Source organism: Oncorhynchus gorbuscha, unplaced genomic scaffold (genome assembly GCF_021184085.1).
Source record: "Oncorhynchus gorbuscha isolate QuinsamMale2020 ecotype Even-year unplaced genomic scaffold, OgorEven_v1.0 Un_scaffold_1426, whole genome shotgun sequence".
Classification (NCBI taxonomy): domain Eukaryota; kingdom Metazoa; phylum Chordata; class Actinopteri; order Salmoniformes; family Salmonidae; genus Oncorhynchus; species Oncorhynchus gorbuscha.
The window spans coordinates 42,866-65,000 of NW_025746209.1; the positions used below are offsets into that span (position 1 = coordinate 42,866).

The 22,135-nt window shown below is 51.4% G+C and overlaps 1 pseudogene; it reads right to left on the minus strand.

Moving 5' to 3' along the window:
- Positions 1 to 367: 367 nt before the first annotated feature.
- LOC124022789 overlaps positions 368 to 22,135 on the minus strand; it is a 104,026-nt pseudogene continuing 82,258 nt past the window's right edge.

Here is a 22,135-nt window from a genome sequence, read left to right on the forward strand (position 1 = left end):
TATGAGGGGAGTGAAACTATCTCCAGGACCGAATACTACGCCATTGTAAGACTGGGAGAGGGGGTGTAACTGATGACGTCATTTTATGTCTTCTTCAGTTTTAAAATGTAATGTTCTTTGTATTTTGGGTCAGTACTCATCGAGAATAAATGCTGAACTTGTTTTTTAAGACTGGTCTCTTGCTAATTCATGCAAATGATAAACTTACAACTTATCATGAATTAGAAATGAGTGCGAATTTAATTGGTTTTGGCAATAAAACATAAGGGAATTAAAAATTCCTCTATCACCTAGTTAATAAAATAAAAAAAATATACCCATTTATGTTTTGTATTTGCAGAACATATGCAAGAGACGGAAACAGACGACCATTTTAAATGCAATTTTATTTCAAACTAAATCTAATAAAACCTTTAAGAAATAGCAGTTTTGCACGATCATCAAAAAACACCCACTACTCCTTTACTTATCTATTCTACTTATTTCTCCCACTAAAAAGGTAAAACTAGAGGGTCAGTCAGTAAGGATCAATAAAACACAAGCTGGAAGAGTATACATCCCATATCAGGAAGGAAGGCTACTACTACTACTACTACTACTACTACTACTGCTACTGCTACTGCTACTACTACTACCACTACTACTACTACTACTACTACTACTACTACTGCTGCTACTAGTACTACTACTACTAGTACTACTACTCACTCACAGGCAAGGCAGCAAGTCAAAAAAAGGAATCAATCTAGTCTAAAGCTTTTCTATTTTATAAACAAGGGATAGGGAGGAGAGAAGCCTACAAAATACAACAGATATGAAGAAAGATTGAAGAAAAATGATTATTACATGGATTTCTCTCAGGTCAAGGCTTGCATTCCAAATGGCACCCTATTCCCTATTTAGGGCACGACCTTTGACCCACATATGTGTCTGGTCAAAAGTAGTGCACTGTATAGGGGATATGGTGCTGTTTGGGACGTAGACCAAGGGTTCAGATAGCAACTAGCTAGAACTTTGACCACGTTGTCATCCTTTCTCAGTCAATCCCGAAATCTTTAACTCCCCTCAAAAAATAAAAGTTAACTTCAGACAATAGGATTAGTTAACTTGAGGCACATCGTTACGCAGTGCCGAAACATATGAATGAAAAGAAAACGCCACACGACTGTGAATCTTCCCCCCCCCCCCAAAAAAACCCCATCTCCATTTGATAATCCATTTATGTCAAACTTGTGTGATACACAATTTCTAAAGAGCTTTGTAAAATAAGTATGTTTTTTTCTTCAGTTTTTACAATAAATGTTTTAGAGAAGAAAAAAGAAAGAAAAAAAAGACAGTCTGATTACACTATTTTATTTCCTGAAAGCATTTCCCCTCTCAGGCTTTGGATGGAGTCCCACTGAGCCAACAGATTCTTCCCTTCCCCCGCCCACACTCCACACCTGCCCAGTCATAAATCACGCAGCTCAGTCGCTGGCCAATCAGAATCACTGTACCATCAGGGAGATTGGTTTCAAAACAGGTGCAGCCAATCAGCTCTTCAGACCACACCCGGCAAAGCCTCCCCTTTCTCCGCCCCTTTGAATGAGGTCCAAACCCAACAGCATTGCTGGGTAAACCAGCTCAGCTGTTAAAGGGGGGGGTTGTCATCGGTGGTAACAGTGAGTGGAGGGTGGTGGTTTTCATTAGGGGAGGGTAAAGGTTATTCAAAACATAGTGTAGAGGGGGAGGGCCTTATCACCATACCTTCCCTACCAATACTTCTGCTCCCCTTCCTGTCTCAGACAGACCCCCCCCACCCGTACAGACAAGCAGAGTGGTCAGATCTGGCTGCAGACAGACTGCAGAGTGACCCTTTAGCTGGTTGTGTTAGCTTGGTCTATAGCCAGGTGGCAGGTTGGGTGGGACTGGGTTTAGCCAGCCAATCAGCCAGGCAGACAGACAGCTCTAGTGCTGCTACGGTACGGGAGTAGGGGCTCCATGGTGGACCCCTAGGAGGTTATATCGGGGTGGGGGGAGTATCTTGAACCCCCCCCCCCTTTCCCTCTCCTTCCCCATCAGCGTGTGGCACGGTTGGGTGCTGCTGCTCCAGTGGCTCCTCCTCTCCTTCCTTCACCCCCCAGGCCCAGACAGACACACCTAACCCTAACCCTGCCAGAACAGGACAGGTGGGTAACAGGGTATGTACGTATCCGGGTGTCTGGTCTGGAGGTTGGGTTGGATGGCTAACCCTCCCTCTGCGAGGCTCTGTTGTGTGCTGGAACCAAAGAGATGCACCACAGGGAGACCCCATTCACACCCAGGCTGTCCAGCCCTCGTACAGCTGGGACAGGTTGTCCACATTGGTGGCCTCCTTTATCACACAGTCCACCTGGAGAGGAGAGAGGGGAGGTGGGGAGACAGGTAGGGGAGAGAGGGATGGAGGAGGAGGAGAGAGAGAGACCGGGATAAGGCAAAGGAGGTGGAAAGTGTAGTCAACAAAGTGTGTAGCTGGCTGCTCAGTGTGTAAAGCAGTGTGTAGCTGCCTGCTCAGTGTGTAAAGCAGCGTGTAGCTGCCTGCTCAGTGTGTAAAGCAGCGTGTAGCTGGCTGTTCAGTGTGTAAAGCAGTGTGTAGCTGCCTGCTCAGTGTGTAAAGCAGCGTGTAGCTGGCTGTTCAGTGTGTAAAGCAGCGTGTAGCTGCCTGCTCAGTGTGTAAAGCAGCGTGTAGCTGCCTGCTCAGTGTGTAAAGCAGCGTGTAGCTGCCTGCTCAGTGTGTAAAGCAGCGTGTAGCTGCCTGCTCAGTGTGTAGCTGCCTGCTCAGTGTGTAAAGCAGTGTGTAGCTGCCTGCTCAGTGTGTAGCTGCCTGCTCAGTGTGTAAAGCAGTGTGTAGCTGCCTGCTCAGTGTGTAAAGCAGTGTGTAGCTGCCTGCTCAGTGTGTAGCTGCCTGCTCAGTGTGTAGCTGCCTGCTCAGTGTGTAAAGCAGTGTGTAGCTGCCTGCTCAGTGTGTAAAGCAGCATGTAGCTGCCTGCTCCGTGTGTAAAGCAGCGTGTAGCTGCCTGCTCAGTGTGTAAAGCAGTGTGTAGCTGCCTGCTCAGTGTGTAAAGCAGCGTGTAGCTGCCTGCTCAGTGTGTAAAGCAGTGTGTAGCTGCCTCCTCAGTGTGTAGCTGCCTGCTCAGTATGTAAAGCAGCGTGTAGCTGCCTGCTCAGTGTGTAGCTGCCTGCTCAGTGTGTAGTTACCTGCTCAGTGTGTAAAGCAGCGTGTAGCTGCCTGCTCAGTGTGTAGCTGCCTGCTCAGTGTGTAAAGCAGCGTGTAGCTGCCTCCTCAGTGTGTAGCTGCCTGTTCAGTGTGTAAAGCAGTGTGTAGCTGCCTGCTCAGTGTGTAAAGCAGTGTGTAGCTGCCTGCTCAGTGTGTAAAGCAGCGTGTAGCTGCCTCCTCAGTGTGTAGCTGCCTGTTCAGTGTGTAAAGCAGTGTGTAGCTGCCTGCTCAGTGTGTAAAGCAGCGTGTAGCTGCCTGCTCAGTGTGTAAAGCAGCGTGTAGCTGGCTGTTCAGTGTGTAAAGCAGTGTGTAGCTGCCTGCTCAGTGTGTAAAGCAGCGTGTAGCTGCCTGCTCAGTGTGTAAAGCAGCGTGTAGCTGCCTGCTCAGTGTGTAAAGCAGCGTGTAGCTGCCTGCTCAGTGTGTAAAGCAGCGTGTAGCTGCCTGCTCAGTGTGTAGCTGCCTGCTCAGTGTGTAAAGCAGTGTGTAGCTGCCTGCTCAGTGTGTAGCTGCCTGCTCAGTGTGTAAAGCAGTGTGTAGCTGCCTGCTCAGTGTGTAAAGCAGTGTGTAGCTGCCTGCTCAGTGTGTAAAGCAGTGTGTAGCTGCCTGCTCAGTGTGTAGCTGCCTGCTCAGTGTGTAGCTGCCTGCTCAGTGTGTAAAGCAGTGTGTAGCTGCCTGCTCAGTGTGTAAAGCAGCATGTAGCTGCCTGCTCCGTGTGTAAAGCAGCGTGTAGCTGCCTGCTCAGTGTGTAAAGCAGTGTGTAGCTGCCTGCTCAGTGTGTAAAGCAGCGTGTAGCTGCCTGCTCAGTGTGTAAAGCAGTGTGTAGCTGCCTCCTCAGTGTGTAGCTGCCTGCTCAGTATGTAAAGCAGCGTGTAGCTGCCTGCTCAGTGTGTAGCTGCCTGCTCAGTGTGTAGTTACCTGCTCAGTGTGTAAAGCAGCGTGTAGCTGCCTGCTCAGTGTGTAGCTGCCTGCTCAGTGTGTAAAGCAGCGTGTAGCTGCCTCCTCAGTGTGTAGCTGCCTGCTCAGTGTGTAAAGCAGTGTGTAGCTGCCTGCTCAGTGTGTAAAGCAGCATGTAGCTGCCTGCTCCGTGTGTAAAGCAGCGTGTAGCTGCCTGCTCAGTGTGTAAAGCAGTGTGTAGCTGCCTGCTCGGTGTGTAAAGCAGCGTGTAGCTGCCTGCTCAGTGTGTAAAGCAGTGTGTAGCTGCCTCCTCAGTGTGTAGCTGCCTGCTCAGTATGTAAAGCAGCGTGTAGCTGCCTGCTCAGTGTGTAGCTGCCTGCTCAGTGTGTAGTTACCTGCTCAGTGTGTAAAGCAGCGTGTAGCTGCCTGCTCAGTGTGTAGCTGCCTGCTCAGTGTGTAAAGCAGCGTGTAGCTGCCTGCTCAGTGTGTAAAGCAGCGTGTAGCTGCCTGCTCAGTGTGTAAAGCAGCGTTTAGCTGCCTGCTCAGTGTGTAAAGCAGTGTGTAGCTGCCGGCTCAGTGTGTAGCTGCCTGCTCAGTGTGTAGCTGCCTGCTCAGTGTGTAAAGCAGTGTGTAGCTACCTCTGCTCAGTGTGTAAAGCAGCGTGTAGCTGCCTGCTCAGTGTGTAAAGCAGCGTGTAGCTGCCTGCTCAGTGTGTAAAGCAGCGTGTAGCTGCCTGCTCAGTGTGTAAAGCAGCGTGTAGCTGCCTGCTCAGTGTGTAAAGCAGCGTGTAGCTGCCTGCTCAGTGTGTAAAGCAGCGTGTAGCTGCCTGCTCAGTGTGTAAAGCAGTGTGTAGCTGCCTGCTCAGTGTGTAAAGCAGTGTGTAGCTGCCTGCTCAGTGTGTAGCTGCCTGCTCAGTGTGTAGCTGCCTGCTCAGTGTGTAAAGCAGAGTGTAGCTGCCTGCTCAGTGTGTAAAGCAGAGTGTAGCTGCCTGCTCAGTGTGTAAAGCAGTGTGTAGCTGCCTGCTCAGTGTGTAGCTGCCTTCTCAGTGTGTAAAGCAGTGTGTAGCTGCCTGCTCAGTGTGTAAAGCAGAGTGTAGCTGCCTGCTCAGTGTGTAAAGCAGCGTGTAGTTACCTGCTCAGTGTGTAAAGCAGTGTGTAGCTGCCTGCTCAGTGTGTAAAGCAGTGTGTAGCTGCCTGCTCAGTGTGTAGCTGCCTGCTCAGTGTGTAGCTGCCAGCTCAGTGTGTAAAGCAGTGTGTAGCTGCCTGCTCAGTGTATAGCTACCTGCTCAGTGTGTAAAGCAGCGTGTAGCTGCCTGCTCAGTGTGTAGTTACCTGCTCAGTGTGTAAAGCAGCGTGTAGCTGCCTGCTCAGTGTGTAGCTGCCTGCTCAGTGTGTAAAGCAGCGTGTAGCTGCCTGCTCAGTGTGTAAAGCAGCGTTTAGCTGCCTGCTCAGTGTGTAAAGCAGTGTGTAGCTGCCGGCTCAGTGTGTAGCTGCCTGCTCAGTGTGTAAAGCAGTGTGTAGCTACCTTGGCTCAGTGTGTAAAACAGCATGTAACTGCCTGCTCAGTGTGTAGCTGCCTGCAGCTGCCTGCTCAGTGTGTAAAGCAGCGTGTAGCTGCCTGCTCAGTGTGTAAAGCAGCGTGTAGCTGCCTGCTCAGTGTGTAAAGCAGCGTGTAGCTGCCTGCTCAGTGTGTAAAGCAGCGTGTAGCTGCCTGCTCAGTGTGTAAAGCAGTGTGTAGCTGCCTGCTCAGTGTGTAAAGCAGTGTGTAGCTGCCTGCTCAGTGTGTAGCTGCCTGCTCAGTGTGTAGCTGCCTGCTCAGTGTGTAAAGCAGAGTGTAGCTGCCTGCTCAGTGTGTAAAGCAGAGTGTAGCTGCCTGCTCAGTGTGTAAAGCAGTGTGTAGCTGCCTGCTCAGTGTGTAGCTGCCTTCTCAGTGTGTAAAGCAGTGTGTAGCTGCCTGCTCAGTGTGTAAAGCAGAGTGTAGCTGCCTGCTCAGTGTGTAAAGCAGCGTGTAGTTACCTGCTCAGTGTGTAAAGCAGTGTGTAGCTGCCTGCTCAGTGTGTAGCTGCCTGCTCAGTGTGTAAAGCAGTGTGTAGCTGCCTGCTCAGTGTGTAGCTGCCTGCTCAGTGTGTAGCTGCCTGCTCAGTGTGTAAAGCAGTGTGTAGCTGCCTGCTCAGTGTATAGCTGCCTGCTCAGTGTATAGCTACCTGCTCAGTGTGTAAAGCAGCGTGTAGCTGCCTGCTCAGTGTGTAGTTACCTGCTCAGTGTGTAAAGCAGCGTGTAGCTGCCTGCTCAGTGTGTAGCTGCCTGCTCAGTGTGTAAAGCAGCGTGTAGCTGCCTGCTCAGTGTGTAAAGCAGCGTTTAGCTGCCTGCTCAGTGTGTAAAGCAGTGTGTAGCTGCCTGCTCAGTGTGTAGCTGCCTGCTCAGTGTGTAGCTGCCTGCTCAGTGTGTAAAGCAGTGTGTAGCTACCTCTGCTCAGTGTGTAAAGCAGCGTGTAGCTGCCTGCTCAGTGTGTAGCTGCCTGCTCAGTGTGTAAAGCAGCGTGTAGCTGCCTGCTCAGTGTGTAAAGCAGCGTGTAGCTGCCTGCTCAGTGTGTAAAGCAGCGTGTAGCTGCCTGCTCAGTGTGTAAAGCAGCGTGTAGCTGCCTGCTCAGTGTGTAAAGCAGTGTGTAGCTGCCTGCTCAGTGTGTAAAGCAGTGTGTAGCTGCCTGCTCAGTGTGTAGCTGCCTGCTCAGTGTGTAGCTGCCTGCTCAGTGTGTAAAGCAGAGTGTAGCTGCCTGCTCAGTGTGTAAAGCAGAGTGTAGCTGCCTGCTCAGTGTGTAAAGCAGTGTGTAGCTGCCTGCTCAGTGTGTAGCTGCCTTCTCAGTGTGTAAAGCAGTGTGTAGCTGCCTGCTCAGTGTGTAAAGCAGAGTGTAGCTGCCTGCTCAGTGTGTAAAGCAGCGTGTAGTTACCTGCTCAGTGTGTAAAGCAGTGTGTAGCTGCCTGCTCAGTGTGTAGCTGCCTGCTCAGTGTGTAGCTGCCTGCTCAGTGTGTAGCTGCCTGCTCAGTGTGTAAAGCAGTGTGTAGCTGCCTGCTCAGTGTGTAGCTGCCTGCTCAGTGTGTAGCTGCCTGCTCAGTGTGTAAAGCAGTGTGTAGCTGCCTGCTCAGTGTATAGTTACCTGCTCAGTGTGTAAAGCAGTGTGTAGCTGCCTGCTCAGTGTGTAGCTGCCTGCTCAGTGTGTAAAGCAGTGTGTAGCTGCCTTCTCAGTGTGTAGCTGCCTGCTCAGTGTGTAGCTACCTGCTCAGTGTGTAGCTACCTGCTCAGTGTGTAGCTACCTGCTCAGTGTGTAGTTACCTGCTCAGTGTGAAGCTACCTGCTCAGTGTGTAGTTACCTGCTCAGTGTGTAGTTACCTGCTCAGTGTGTAGTTACCTGCTCAGTGTGTAGTTACCTGCTCAGTGTGTAAAGCAGTGTGTAGCTGCCTTCTCAGTGTGTAGCTGCCTTCTCAGTGTGTAGCTGCCTTCTCAGTGTGTAGCTGCCTTCTCAGTGTGTAGCTGCCTTCTCAGTGTGTAGCTGCCTTCTCAGTGTGTAGCTGCCTTCTCAGTGTGTAGCTGCCTTCTCAGTGTGTAGCTGCCTGCTCAGTGTGTAAAGCAGTGTGTAGCTGCCTGCTCAGTGTGTAGCTGCCTGCTCAGTGTGTAGCTGCCTGCTCAGTGTGTAGCTGCCTGCTCAGTGTGTAGCTGCCTGCTCAGTGTGTAGCTGCCTGCTCAGTGTGTAGTTACCTGCTCAGTGTGTAGCTGCCTGCTCAGTGTGTAGTTGCCTGCTCAGTGTGTAGTTGCCTGCTCAGTGTGTAGTTACCTGCTCAGTGTATAGTTACCTGCTCAGTGTGTAAAGCAGTGTGTAGCTGCCTGCTCAGTGTGTAGTTACCTGCTCAGTGTGTAGCTGCCTGCTCAGTGTGTAAAGCAGAGTGTAGCTGCCTGCTCAGTGTGTAAAGCAGAGTGTAGCTGCCTGCTCAGTGTGTAAAGCAGTGTGTAGCTGCCTGCTCAGTGTGTAGCTGCCTTCTCAGTGTGTAAAGCAGTGTGTAGCTGCCTGCTCAGTGTGTAAAGCAGAGTGTAGCTGCCTGCTCAGTGTGTAAAGCAGCGTGTAGTTACCTGCTCAGTGTGTAAAGCAGTGTGTAGCTGCCTGCTCAGTGTGTAGCTGCCTGCTCAGTGTGTAAAGCAGTGTGTAGCTGCCTGCTCAGTGTGTAGCTGCCTGCTCAGTGTGTAAAGCAGTGTGTAGCTGCCTGCTCAGTGTATAGCTACCTGCTCAGTGTGTAAAGCAGCGTGTAGCTGCCTGCTCAGTGTGTAAAGCAGCGTGTAGCTGCCTGCTCAGTGTGTAGCTGCCTGCTCAGTGTGTAAAGCAGCGTGTAGCTGCCTGCTCAGTGTGTAAAGCAGCGTTTAGCTGCCTGCTCAGTGTGTAAAGCAGTGTGTAGCTGCCTGCTCAGTGTGTAGCTGCCTGCTCAGTGTGTAAAGCAGTGTGTAGCTACCTCTGCTCAGTGTGTAAAGCAGCGTGTAGCTGCCTGCTCAGTGTGTAGCTGCCTGCTCAGTGTGTAAAGCAGCATGTAGCTGCCTGCTCAGTGTGTAAAGCAGCGTGTAGCTGCCTGCTCAGTGTGTAAAGCAGCGTGTAGCTGCCTGCTCAGTGTGTAAAGCAGCGTGTAGCTGCCTGCTCAGTGTGTAAAGCAGCGTGTAGCTGCCTGCTCAGTGTGTAAAGCAGTGTGTAGCTGCCTGCTCAGTGTGTAAAGCAGTGTGTAGCTGCCTGCTCAGTGTGTAGCTGCCTGCTCAGTGTGTAGCTGCCTGCTCAGTGTGTAAAGCAGAGTGTAGCTGCCTGCTCAGTGTGTAAAGCAGTGTGTAGCTGCCTGCTCAGTGTGTAGCTGCCTTCTCAGTGTGTAAAGCAGTGTGTAGCTGCCTGCTCAGTGTGTAAAGCAGAGTGTAGCTGCCTGCTCAGTGTGTAAAGCAGCGTGTAGTTACCTGCTCAGTGTGTAAAGCAGTGTGTAGCTGCCTGCTCAGTGTGTAGCTGCCTGCTCAGTGTGTAGCTGCCTGCTCAGTGTGTAGCTGCCTGCTCAGTGTGTAAAGCAGTGTGTAGCTGCCTGCTCAGTGTGTAGCTGCCTGCTCAGTGTGTAGCTGCCTGCTCAGTGTGTAAAGCAGTGTGTAGCTGCCTGCTCAGTGTATAGTTACCTGCTCAGTGTGTAAAGCAGTGTGTAGCTGCCTGCTCAGTGTGTAGCTGCCTGCTCAGTGTGTAAAGCAGTGTGTAGCTGCCTTCTCAGTGTGTAGCTGCCTGCTCAGTGTGTAGCTACCTGCTCAGTGTGTAGCTACCTGCTCAGTGTGTAGCTACCTGCTCAGTGTGTAGCTACCTGCTCAGTGTGAAGCTACCTGCTCAGTGTGTAGTTACCTGCTCAGTGTGTAGTTACCTGCTCAGTGTGTAGTTACCTGCTCAGTGTGTAAAGCAGTGTGTAGCTGCCTTCTCAGTGTGTAGCTGCCTTCTCAGTGTGTAGCTGCCTTCTCAGTGTGTAGCTGCCTTCTCAGTGTGTAGCTGCCTTCTCAGTGTGTAGCTGCCTTCTCAGTGTGTAGCTGCCTTCTCAGTGTGTAGCTGCCTTCTCAGTGTGTAGCTGCCTTCTCAGTGTGTAGCTGCCTTCTCAGTGTGTAGCTGCCTTCTCAGTGTGTAGCTGCCTTCTCAGTGTGTAGCTGCCTTCTCAGTGTGTAAAGCAGTGTGTAGTTACCTGCTCAGTGTGTAGCTGCCTGCTCAGTGTGTAGCTACCTGCTCAGTGTGTAGTTACCTGCTCAGTGTGAAGCTACCTGCTCAGTGTGTAGTTACCTGCTCAGTGTGTAGTTACCTGCTCAGTGTGTAGTTACCTGCTCAGTGTGTAAAGCAGTGTGTAGCTGCCTTCTCAGTGTGTAGCTGCCTTCTCAGTGTGTAGCTGCCTTCTCAGTGTGTAGCTGCCTTCTCAGTGTGTAGCTGCCTTCTCAGTGTGTAGCTGCCTTCTCAGTGTGTAGCTGCCTTCTCAGTGTGTAGCTGCCTTCTCAGTGTGTAGCTGCCTTCTCAGTGTGTAGCTGCCTTCTCAGTGTGTAGCTGCCTTCTCAGTGTGTAGCTGCCTTCTCAGTGTGTAGCTGCCTGCTCAGTGTGTAAAGCAGTGTGTAGCTGCCTGCTCAGTGTGTAGCTGCCTGCTCAGTGTGTAGCTGCCTGCTCAGTGTGTAGCTGCCTGCTCAGTGTGTAGCTGCCTGCTCAGTGTGTAGCTGCCTGCTCAGTGTGTAAAGCAGCGTGTAGCTGCCTGCTCAGTGTGTAGCTGCCTGCTCAGTGTGTAAAGCAGCGTGTAGCTGCCTGCTCAGTGTGTAAAGCAGCGTTTAGCTGCCTGCTCAGTGTGTAAAGCAGTGTGTAGCTGCCTGCTCAGTGTGTAGCTGCCTGCTCAGTGTGTAAAGCAGTGTGTAGCTACCTCTGCTCAGTGTGTAAAGCAGCGTGTAGCTGCCTGCTCAGTGTGTAGCTGCCTGCTCAGTGTGTAAAGCAGCGTGTAGCTGCCTGCTCAGTGTGTAAAGCAGCGTGTAGCTGCCTGCTCAGTGTGTAAAGCAGCGTGTAGCTGCCTGCTCAGTGTGTAAAGCAGCGTGTAGCTGCCTGCTCAGTGTGTAAAGCAGCGTGTAGCTGCCTGCTCAGTGTGTAAAGCAGTGTGTAGCTGCCTGCTCAGTGTGTAAAGCAGTGTGTAGCTGCCTGCTCAGTGTGTAGCTGCCTGCTCAGTGTGTAGCTGCCTGCTCAGTGTGTAAAGCAGAGTGTAGCTGCCTGCTCAGTGTGTAAAGCAGAGTGTAGCTGCCTGCTCAGTGTGTAAAGCAGTGTGTAGCTGCCTGCTCAGTGTGTAGCTGCCTTCTCAGTGTGTAAAGCAGTGTGTAGCTGCCTGCTCAGTGTGTAAAGCAGAGTGTAGCTGCCTGCTCAGTGTGTAAAGCAGCGTGTAGTTACCTGCTCAGTGTGTAAAGCAGTGTGTAGCTGCCTGCTCAGTGTGTAGCTGCCTGCTCAGTGTGTAGCTGCCTGCTCAGTGTGTAGCTGCCTGCTCAGTGTGTAAAGCAGTGTGTAGCTGCCTGCTCAGTGTGTAGCTGCCTGCTCAGTGTGTAGCTGCCTGCTCAGTGTGTAAAGCAGTGTGTAGCTGCCTGCTCAGTGTATAGTTACCTGCTCAGTGTGTAAAGCAGTGTGTAGCTGCCTGCTCAGTGTGTAGCTGCCTGCTCAGTGTGTAAAGCAGTGTGTAGCTGCCTTCTCAGTGTGTAGCTGCCTGCTCAGTGTGTAGCTACCTGCTCAGTGTGTAGCTACCTGCTCAGTGTGTAGCTACCTGCTCAGTGTGTAGTTACCTGCTCAGTGTGAAGCTACCTGCTCAGTGTGTAGTTACCTGCTCAGTGTGTAGTTACCTGCTCAGTGTGTAGTTACCTGCTCAGTGTGTAGTTACCTGCTCAGTGTGTAAAGCAGTGTGTAGCTGCCTTCTCAGTGTGTAGCTGCCTTCTCAGTGTGTAGCTGCCTTCTCAGTGTGTAGCTGCCTTCTCAGTGTGTAGCTGCCTTCTCAGTGTGTAGCTGCCTTCTCAGTGTGTAGCTGCCTTCTCAGTGTGTAGCTGCCTTCTCAGTGTGTAGCTGCCTTCTCAGTGTGTAGCTGCCTGCTCAGTGTGTAAAGCAGTGTGTAGCTGCCTGCTCAGTGTGTAGCTGCCTGCTCAGTGTGTAGCTGCCTGCTCAGTGTGTAGCTGCCTGCTCAGTGTGTAGCTGCCTGCTCAGTGTGTAGCTGCCTGCTCAGTGTGTAGTTACCTGCTCAGTGTGAAGCTACCTGCTCAGTGTGTAGTTACCTGCTCAGTGTGTAGTTACCTGCTCAGTGTGTAGTTACCTGCTCAGTGTGTAGTTACCTGCTCAGTGTGTAAAGCAGTGTGTAGCTGCCTTCTCAGTGTGTAGCTGCCTTCTCAGTGTGTAGCTGCCTTCTCAGTGTGTAGCTGCCTTCTCAGTGTGTAGCTGCCTTCTCAGTGTGTAGCTGCCTTCTCAGTGTGTAGCTGCCTTCTCAGTGTGTAGCTGCCTTCTCAGTGTGTAGCTGCCTGCTCAGTGTGTAAAGCAGTGTGTAGCTGCCTGCTCAGTGTGTAGCTGCCTGCTCAGTGTGTAGCTGCCTGCTCAGTGTGTAGCTGCCTGCTCAGTGTGTAGCTGCCTGCTCAGTGTGTAGCTGCCTGCTCAGTGTGTAGTTACCTGCTCAGTGTGTAGCTGCCTGCTCAGTGTGTAGTTGCCTGCTCAGTGTGTAGTTGCCTGCTCAGTGTGTAGTTACCTGCTCAGTGTATAGTTACCTGCTCAGTGTGTAAAGCAGTGTGTAGCTGCCTGCTCAGTGTGTAGTTACCTGCTCAGTGTGTAGCTGCCTGCTCAGTGTGTAAAGCAGAGTGTAGCTGCCTGCTCAGTGTGTAAAGCAGAGTGTAGCTGCCTGCTCAGTGTGTAAAGCAGTGTGTAGCTGCCTGCTCAGTGTGTAGCTGCCTTCTCAGTGTGTAAAGCAGTGTGTAGCTGCCTGCTCAGTGTGTAAAGCAGAGTGTAGCTGCCTGCTCAGTGTGTAAAGCAGCGTGTAGTTACCTGCTCAGTGTGTAAAGCAGTGTGTAGCTGCCTGCTCAGTGTGTAGCTGCCTGCTCAGTGTGTAAAGCAGTGTGTAGCTGCCTGCTCAGTGTGTAGCTGCCTGCTCAGTGTGTAAAGCAGTGTGTAGCTGCCTGCTCAGTGTATAGCTACCTGCTCAGTGTGTAAAGCAGCGTGTAGCTGCCTGCTCAGTGTGTAAAGCAGCGTGTAGCTGCCTGCTCAGTGTGTAGCTGCCTGCTCAGTGTGTAAAGCAGCGTGTAGCTGCCTGCTCAGTGTGTAAAGCAGCGTTTAGCTGCCTGCTCAGTGTGTAAAGCAGTGTGTAGCTGCCTGCTCAGTGTGTAGCTGCCTGCTCAGTGTGTAAAGCAGTGTGTAGCTACCTCTGCTCAGTGTGTAAAGCAGCGTGTAGCTGCCTGCTCAGTGTGTAGCTGCCTGCTCAGTGTGTAAAGCAGCGTGTAGCTGCCTGCTCAGTGTGTAAAGCAGCGTGTAGCTGCCTGCTCAGTGTGTAAAGCAGCGTGTAGCTGCCTGCTCAGTGTGTAAAGCAGCGTGTAGCTGCCTGCTCAGTGTGTAAAGCAGTGTGTAGCTGCCTGCTCAGTGTGTAAAGCAGTGTGTAGCTGCCTGCTCAGTGTGTAGCTGCCTGCTCAGTGTGTAGCTGCCTGCTCAGTGTGTAAAGCAGAGTGTAGCTGCCTGCTCAGTGTGTAAAGCAGTGTGTAGCTGCCTGCTCAGTGTGTAGCTGCCTTCTCAGTGTGTAAAGCAGTGTGTAGCTGCCTGCTCAGTGTGTAAAGCAGAGTGTAGCTGCCTGCTCAGTGTGTAAAGCAGCGTGTAGTTACCTGCTCAGTGTGTAAAGCAGTGTGTAGCTGCCTGCTCAGTGTGTAGCTGCCTGCTCAGTGTGTAGCTGCCTGCTCAGTGTGTAGCTGCCTGCTCAGTGTGTAAAGCAGTGTGTAGCTGCCTGCTCAGTGTGTAGCTGCCTGCTCAGTGTGTAGCTGCCTGCTCAGTGTGTAAAGCAGTGTGTAGCTGCCTGCTCAGTGTATAGTTACCTGCTCAGTGTGTAAAGCAGTGTGTAGCTGCCTGCTCAGTGTGTAGCTGCCTGCTCAGTGTGTAAAGCAGTGTGTAGCTGCCTTCTCAGTGTGTAGCTGCCTGCTCAGTGTGTAGCTACCTGCTCAGTGTGTAGCTACCTGCTCAGTGTGTAGCTACCTGCTCAGTGTGTAGCTACCTGCTCAGTGTGAAGCTACCTGCTCAGTGTGTAGTTACCTGCTCAGTGTGTAGTTACCTGCTCAGTGTGTAGTTACCTGCTCAGTGTGTAAAGCAGTGTGTAGCTGCCTTCTCAGTGTGTAGCTGCCTTCTCAGTGTGTAGCTGCCTTCTCAGTGTGTAGCTGCCTTCTCAGTGTGTAGCTGCCTTCTCAGTGTGTAGCTGCCTTCTCAGTGTGTAGCTGCCTTCTCAGTGTGTAGCTGCCTTCTCAGTGTGTAGCTGCCTTCTCAGTGTGTAGCTGCCTTCTCAGTGTGTAGCTGCCTTCTCAGTGTGTAGCTGCCTTCTCAGTGTGTAGCTGCCTTCTCAGTGTGTAAAGCAGTGTGTAGTTACCTGCTCAGTGTGTAGCTGCCTGCTCAGTGTGTAGCTACCTGCTCAGTGTGTAGTTACCTGCTCAGTGTGAAGCTACCTGCTCAGTGTGTAGTTACCTGCTCAGTGTGTAGTTACCTGCTCAGTGTGTAGTTACCTGCTCAGTGTGTAAAGCAGTGTGTAGCTGCCTTCTCAGTGTGTAGCTGCCTTCTCAGTGTGTAGCTGCCTTCTCAGTGTGTAGCTGCCTTCTCAGTGTGTAGCTGCCTTCTCAGTGTGTAGCTGCCTTCTCAGTGTGTAGCTGCCTTCTCAGTGTGTAGCTGCCTTCTCAGTGTGTAGCTGCCTTCTCAGTGTGTAGCTGCCTTCTCAGTGTGTAGCTGCCTTCTCAGTGTGTAGCTGCCTTCTCAGTGTGTAGCTGCCTGCTCAGTGTGTAAAGCAGTGTGTAGCTGCCTGCTCAGTGTGTAGCTGCCTGCTCAGTGTGTAGCTGCCTGCTCAGTGTGTAGCTGCCTGCTCAGTGTGTAGCTGCCTGCTCAGTGTGTAGCTGCCTGCTCAGTGTGTAAAGCAGCGTGTAGCTGCCTGCTCAGTGTGTAGCTGCCTGCTCAGTGTGTAAAGCAGCGTGTAGCTGCCTGCTCAGTGTGTAAAGCAGCGTTTAGCTGCCTGCTCAGTGTGTAAAGCAGTGTGTAGCTGCCTGCTCAGTGTGTAGCTGCCTGCTCAGTGTGTAAAGCAGTGTGTAGCTACCTCTGCTCAGTGTGTAAAGCAGCGTGTAGCTGCCTGCTCAGTGTGTAGCTGCCTGCTCAGTGTGTAAAGCAGCGTGTAGCTGCCTGCTCAGTGTGTAAAGCAGCGTGTAGCTGCCTGCTCAGTGTGTAAAGCAGCGTGTAGCTGCCTGCTCAGTGTGTAAAGCAGCGTGTAGCTGCCTGCTCAGTGTGTAAAGCAGCGTGTAGCTGCCTGCTCAGTGTGTAAAGCAGTGTGTAGCTGCCTGCTCAGTGTGTAAAGCAGTGTGTAGCTGCCTGCTCAGTGTGTAGCTGCCTGCTCAGTGTGTAGCTGCCTGCTCAGTGTGTAAAGCAGAGTGTAGCTGCCTGCTCAGTGTGTAAAGCAGAGTGTAGCTGCCTGCTCAGTGTGTAAAGCAGTGTGTAGCTGCCTGCTCAGTGTGTAGCTGCCTTCTCAGTGTGTAAAGCAGTGTGTAGCTGCCTGCTCAGTGTGTAAAGCAGAGTGTAGCTGCCTGCTCAGTGTGTAAAGCAGCGTGTAGTTACCTGCTCAGTGTGTAAAGCAGTGTGTAGCTGCCTGCTCAGTGTGTAGCTGCCTGCTCAGTGTGTAGCTGCCTGCTCAGTGTGTAGCTGCCTGCTCAGTGTGTAAAGCAGTGTGTAGCTGCCTGCTCAGTGTGTAGCTGCCTGCTCAGTGTGTAGCTGCCTGCTCAGTGTGTAAAGCAGTGTGTAGCTGCCTGCTCAGTGTATAGTTACCTGCTCAGTGTGTAAAGCAGTGTGTAGCTGCCTGCTCAGTGTGTAGCTGCCTGCTCAGTGTGTAAAGCAGTGTGTAGCTGCCTTCTCAGTGTGTAGCTGCCTGCTCAGTGTGTAGCTACCTGCTCAGTGTGTAGCTACCTGCTCAGTGTGTAGCTACCTGCTCAGTGTGTAGTTACCTGCTCAGTGTGAAGCTACCTGCTCAGTGTGTAGTTACCTGCTCAGTGTGTAGTTACCTGCTCAGTGTGTAGTTACCTGCTCAGTGTGTAGTTACCTGCTCAGTGTGTAAAGCAGTGTGTAGCTGCCTTCTCAGTGTGTAGCTGCCTTCTCAGTGTGTAGCTGCCTTCTCAGTGTGTAGCTGCCTTCTCAGTGTGTAGCTGCCTTCTCAGTGTGTAGCTGCCTTCTCAGTGTGTAGCTGCCTTCTCAGTGTGTAGCTGCCTTCTCAGTGTGTAGCTGCCTTCTCAGTGTGTAGCTGCCTGCTCAGTGTGTAAAGCAGTGTGTAGCTGCCTGCTCAGTGTGTAGCTGCCTGCTCAGTGTGTAGCTGCCTGCTCAGTGTGTAGCTGCCTGCTCAGTGTGTAGCTGCCTGCTCAGTGTGTAGCTGCCTGCTCAGTGTGTAGTTACCTGCTCAGTGTGTAGCTGCCTGCTCAGTGTGTAGTTGCCTGCTCAGTGTGTAGTTGCCTGCTCAGTGTGTAGTTACCTGCTCAGTGTATAGTTACCTGCTCAGTGTGTAAAGCAGTGTGTAGCTGCCTGCTCAGTGTGTAGTTACCTGCTCAGTGTGTAGCTGCCTGCTCAGTGTGTAAAGCAGAGTGTAGCTGCCTGCTCAGTGTGTAAAGCAGAGTGTAGCTGCCTGCTCAGTGTGTAAAGCAGTGTGTAGCTGCCTGCTCAGTGTGTAGCTGCCTTCTCAGTGTGTAAAGCAGTGTGTAGCTGCCTGCTCAGTGTGTAAAGCAGAGTGTAGCTGCCTGCTCAGTGTGTAAAGCAGCGTGTAGTTACCTGCTCAGTGTGTAAAGCAGTGTGTAGCTGCCTGCTCAGTGTGTAGCTGCCTGCTCAGTGTGTAAAGCAGTGTGTAGCTGCCTGCTCAGTGTGTAGCTGCCTGCTCAGTGTGTAAAGCAGTGTGTAGCTGCCTGCTCAGTGTATAGCTACCTGCTCAGTGTGTAAAGCAGCGTGTAGCTGCCTGCTCAGTGTGTAAAGCAGCGTGTAGCTGCCTGCTCAGTGTGTAGCTGCCTGCTCAGTGTGTAAAGCAGCGTGTAGCTGCCTGCTCAGTGTGTAAAGCAGCGTTTAGCTGCCTGCTCAGTGTGTAAAGCAGTGTGTAGCTACCTCTGCTCAGTGTGTAAAGCAGCGTGTAGCTGCCTGCTCAGTGTGTAGCTGCCTGCACAGTGTGTAAAGCAGCATGTAGCTGCCTGCTCAGTGTGTAAAGCAGCGTGTAGCTGCCTGCTCAGTGTGTAAAGCAGCGTGTAGCTGCCTGCTCAGTGTGTAAAGCAGCGTGTAGCTGCCTGCTCAGTGTGTAAAGCAGCGTGTAGCTGCCTGCTCAGTGTGTAAAGCAGTGTGTAGCTGCCTGCTCAGTGTGTAAAGCAGTGTGTAGCTGCCTGCTCAGTGTGTAGCTGCCTGCTCAGTGTGTAAAGCAGAGTGTAGCTGCCTGCTCAGTGTGTAAAGCAGTGTGTAGCTGCCTGCTCAGTGTGTAGCTGCCTTCTCAGTGTGTAAAGCAGTGTGTAGCTGCCTGCTCAGTGTGTAAAGCAGAGTGTAGCTGCCTGCTCAGTGTGTAAAGCAGCGTGTAGTTACCTGCTCAGTGTGTAAAGCAGTGTGTAGCTGCCTGCTCAGTGTGTAGCTGCCTGCTCAGTGTGTAGCTGCCTGCTCAGTGTGTAGCTGCCTGCTCAGTGTGTAAAGCAGTGTGTAGCTGCCTGCTCAGTGTGTAGCTGCCTGCTCAGTGTGTAGCTGCCTGCTCAGTGTGTAAAGCAGTGTGTAGCTGCCTGCTCAGTGTATAGTTACCTGCTCAGTGTGTAAAGCAGTGTGTAGCTGCCTGCTCAGTGTGTAGCTGCCTGCTCAGTGTGTAAAGCAGTGTGTAGCTGCCTTCTCAGTGTGTAGCTGCCTGCTCAGTGTGTAGCTACCTGCTCAGTGTGTAGCTACCTGCTCAGTGTGTAGCTACCTGCTCAGTGTGTAGCTACCTGCTCAGTGTGAAGCTACCTGCTCAGTGTGTAGTTACCTGCTCAGTGTGTAGTTACCTGCTCAGTGTGTAGTTACCTGCTCAGTGTGTAGTTACCTGCTCAGTGTGTAGTTACCTGCTCAGTGTGTAAAGCAGTGTGTAGCTGCCTTCTCAGTGTGTAGCTGCCTTCTCAGTGTGTAGCTGCCTTCTCAGTGTGTAGCTGCCTTCTCAGTGTGTAGCTGCCTTCTCAGTGTGTAGCTGCCTTCTCAGTGTGTAGCTGCCTTCTCAGTGTGTAGCTGCCTTCTCAGTGTGTAGCTGCCTTCTCAGTGTGTAGCTGCCTTCTCAGTGTGTAAAGCAGTGTGTAGTTACCTGCTCAGTGTGTAGCTGCCTGCTCAGTGTGTAGCTACCTGCTCAGTGTGTAGTTACCTGCTCAGTGTGAAGCTACCTGCTCAGTGTGTAGTTACCTGCTCAGTGTGTAGTTACCTGCTCAGTGTGTAGTTACCTGCTCAGTGTGTAAAGCAGTGTGTAGCTGCCTTCTCAGTGTGTAGCTGCCTTCTCAGTGTGTAGCTGCCTTCTCAGTGTGTAGCTGCCTTCTCAGTGTGTAGCTCACACTGGCCTTTCTAGGGAGTTTTTCCTAGCCACCGTGCTTTTACACCTGCATTGTTTGCTGTTTGGGGTTTTAGGCTGGGTTTCTGTACAGCACTTTGAGATATCAGCTGATGTACGAAGGGCTATATAAATAAATTTGATTTGATTTGATTTGATTAGCTGCCTTCTCAGTGTGTAGCTGCCTTCTCAGTGTGTAGCTGCCTTCTCAGTGTGTAGCTGCCTTCTCAGTGTGTAGCTGCCTTCTCAGTGTGTAGCTGCCTTCTCAGTGTGTAGCTGCCTTCTCAGTGTGTAGCTGCCTTCTCAGTGTGTAGCTGCCTTCTCAGTGTGTAGCTGCCTTCTCAGTGTGTAGCTGCCTTCTCAGTGTGTAAAGCAGTGTGTAGTTACCTGCTCAGTGTGTAGCTGCCTGCTCAGTGTGTAGCTGCCTGCTCAGTGTGTAGCTGCCTGCTCAGTGTGTAGCTGCCTGCTCAGTGTGTAGCTGCCTGCTCAGTGTGTAGTTACCTGCTCAGTGTGTAGCTGCCTGCTCAGTGTGTAGTTGCCTGCTCAGTGTGTAGTTGCCTGCTCAGTGTGTAGTTACCTGCTCAGTGTATAGTTACCTGCTCAGTGTGTAAAGCAGTGTGTAGCTGCCTGCTCAGTGTGTAGTTACCTGCTCAGTGTGTAGTTACCTGCTCAGTGTGTAGTTACCTGCTCAGTGTGTAGTTACCTGCTCAGTGTGTAGTTACCTGCTCAGTGTGTAGTTACCTGCTCAGTGTGTAAAGCAGTGTGTAGTTACCTGCTCAGTGTGTAAAGCAGTGTGTAGCTGCCTGCTCAGTGTGTAGTTACCTGCTCAGTGTGTAGTTACCTGCTCAGTGTGTAAAGCAGTGTGTAGTTACCTGCTCAGTGTGTAGTTACCTGCTCAGTGTGTAAAGCAGTGTGTAGCTGCCTGCTCAGTGTGTAAAGCAGTGTGTAGCTGCCTGCTCAGTGTGTAAAGCAGTGTGTAGCTGCCTGCTCAGTGTGTAAAGCAGTGTGTAGTTACCTGCTCAGTGTGTAGTTACCTGCTCAGTGTGTAGTTACCTGCTCAGTGTGTAGTTACCTGCTCAGTGTGTAGTTACCTGCTCAGTGTGTAAAGCAGTGTGTAGTTACCTGCTCAGTGTGTAGTTACCTGCTCAGTGTGTAGTTACCTGCTCAGTGTGTAGTTACCTGCTCAGTGACACTCATCCTCCTGCTGGGGTCCACATCTCTCCCCTCCAGCTTGGCTTTCACCCTCTTCCACACGCTCACCGCGTACGAGTTCCTCTCCTGGACAGCTGCAAGACACACACCACCACGTCAGAGTCTCCACACACCACCACGTCAGAGTCTCCACACACCACCACGTCAGAGTCTCCACACACCACCACGTCAGAGTCTCCACACACCACCACGTCAGAGTCTCCACACACCACCACGTCAGAGTCTCCACACACCACCACGTCAGAGTCTCCACACACCACCACGTCAGAGTCTCCACACACCACCACGTCAGAGTCTCCACACACCACCACGTCAGAGTCTCCACACACCACCACGTCAGAGTCTCCACACACCACCACGTCAGTCTCCACACACCACCACGTCAGAGTCTCCACACACCACCACGTCAGAGTCTCCACACACCACCACGTCAGAGTCTCCACACACCACCACGTCAGAGTCTCCACACACCACCACGTCAGAGTCTCCACACACCACCACGTCAGAGTCTCCACACACCACCACGTCAGAGTCACCACACACCACCACATCAGAGTCTCCACACACCACCACGTCAGAGTCTCCACACACCACCACGTCAGAGTCTCCACACACCACCACGTCAGAGTCTCCACACACCACCACGTCAGAGTCTCCACACACCACCATGTCAGAGTCTCCACACACCACCATGTCAGAGTATGGGTCCCCAGATCCTCTAAAAGTTTGACAGCTGCACCGTTGAGAGCATCTTGACCGGTTGCATCACTGCCTGGTATGGCAACTGCTCGGCATCTGACCATAAGGTGCTACAGAGGGTAGTGCGTACGCCCCAGTACATCACTGGGGCCAAGCTTTCTGCCAACCAGAACCTCTATAATAGGCAGTGTCAACCAACCTGTTCCCCCACACACTGACTCTGTACCGGTAACCCATGTATATAACCTCCACACCGACTCGGTACCGGTACCCCCTGTATATAACCTCCACATTGACTCAGTACCGGTAACCCATGTATATAATCTCCACACTCCACATTGACTCGGTACCGGTAACCCATGTATATAACCTCCACATTGACTCGGTACCGGTACCCCCTGTATATAACCTCCACATTGACTCGGTACCGGTACCCCATGTATATAACCTCCACATTGACTCGGTACCGGTACCCCCTGTATATAACCTCCACATTGACTCGGTACCGGTACACCCTGTATATAGCCTCCACACTGACTCAGTACCGGTACCCCCTGTATATAGCCTCCACACTGACTCAGTACCGGTACCCCCTGTATATAGCCTCCACACTGCTAGCTATTGTTATGTTATTGTGTTACTTTTTACATTTTATTTCCAGAGTGGCACAGCGGTCTAAGACACTGCATCTCAGTGCTTGAGGTGTCACTACAGACACCCTGGTTTGAATCCAGGCTGTATCACAACCGGCCGTGATTGGGAGTCCCCATAGGGTGGTGCACAATTGGCCCAGCGTCGTCCGGGTAGGCCGTCATTGTAAATAAGAATTTATTCTTAACTGACTTGCTTAGTTAAATAAAATATAAATATATATACACACATATTGATGTCACTTGTTATATCCACTTCAAATCAGTGTAGACGAAGGGGAGACCTGGTTAAATAAGGATTTTAAAGGATTGAGACAATTGAGACATGGATTGTGTCCAGTCGTGGCCAAAAGGTTTGAGAATGACATGAATTAACTGAGGTCTTCTGCCTCAGTTTGTATGATGGCAATTTGCATACACTCCAGAATGTTATGACGAGGGATCAGATGAATTGCAAATCAATTGTAAAGTCCCTCTTTGCCATGCAAATGAACTGAATCCCCCAAAAACATTTCCACTGCATCTCAGCCCTGCCACAAAAGGACCAGCTGACATCATGTCAGTGATTCTCTCGTTAACACAGGTGTGAGTGTTGATAAGAACAAGGCTGGAGATCACTCTGTCTTGCTGATTGTTTGAATAACAGACTGGAAGCTTCAAAAGGAGGGTGGTGCTTGGAATCATTGTTCTTCCTTTGTCAACCATGGTTACCTGCAAGGAAACACGTGCAGTCATCATTGCTTTGCACAAAAAAGGCTTCACGGGCAAGGATATCGCTGCCAGTAAGATTGCACCTAAATCAACCATTTATCGGATCATCAAGAACTTCAAGGAGAGCGGTTTAATCGCCCAAGAATGTCCAGCAAGCGCCAGGACCGTCTCCTAAAGTTGATTCAGCTGCGGGATCGGGGCACCACCAGTACAGAGCTTGCTCAGGAATGGCAGCAGGCAGGTGTGAGTGCATCTGCACGGACAGTGAGGCGAAGACTTTTGGAGGATGGCCTGGTGTCAAGAAGGGCAGCAAAGAAGCCACTTCTCCCCAGGAAAAACATCAGGGACAGACTGATATTCTGCAAAAGGTACAGGGATTGGACTGCTGAGGACTGGGATAAAGTCATTTTCTCTGATTAATCCCCT